This window comes from Penaeus monodon, chromosome 28, assembly GCF_015228065.2.
Source record: "Penaeus monodon isolate SGIC_2016 chromosome 28, NSTDA_Pmon_1, whole genome shotgun sequence".
Classification (NCBI taxonomy): Eukaryota; Metazoa; Arthropoda; class Malacostraca; order Decapoda; family Penaeidae; genus Penaeus; species Penaeus monodon.
The window spans coordinates 5,759,187-5,759,407 of record NC_051413.1 but is presented as its reverse complement, the minus strand read 5'-3'; positions in this window follow the sequence as shown (position 1 = coordinate 5,759,407).

The following is a 221-nucleotide window of genomic DNA, read 5'->3' as shown; positions in this document are numbered from 1 at the left end:
CATACACACAACTACATATCGAATTTGACAAGAACACTATAGGAGACAAAGATAGGAAACCGGGGAGAGAAGCGGAAGAGACGAGAGGCTGAGCGCGTGGCAGCTTCGGCCGGAGCTTTTGAACTCGTATTTCGGCGCAGTTGGCTGGGATGCAGGCGGAACGGCTGGGTGGGATGACCCAGCAGGGCTGAAGGAAGAGTCACGTAGCCTAGACGGAGTCG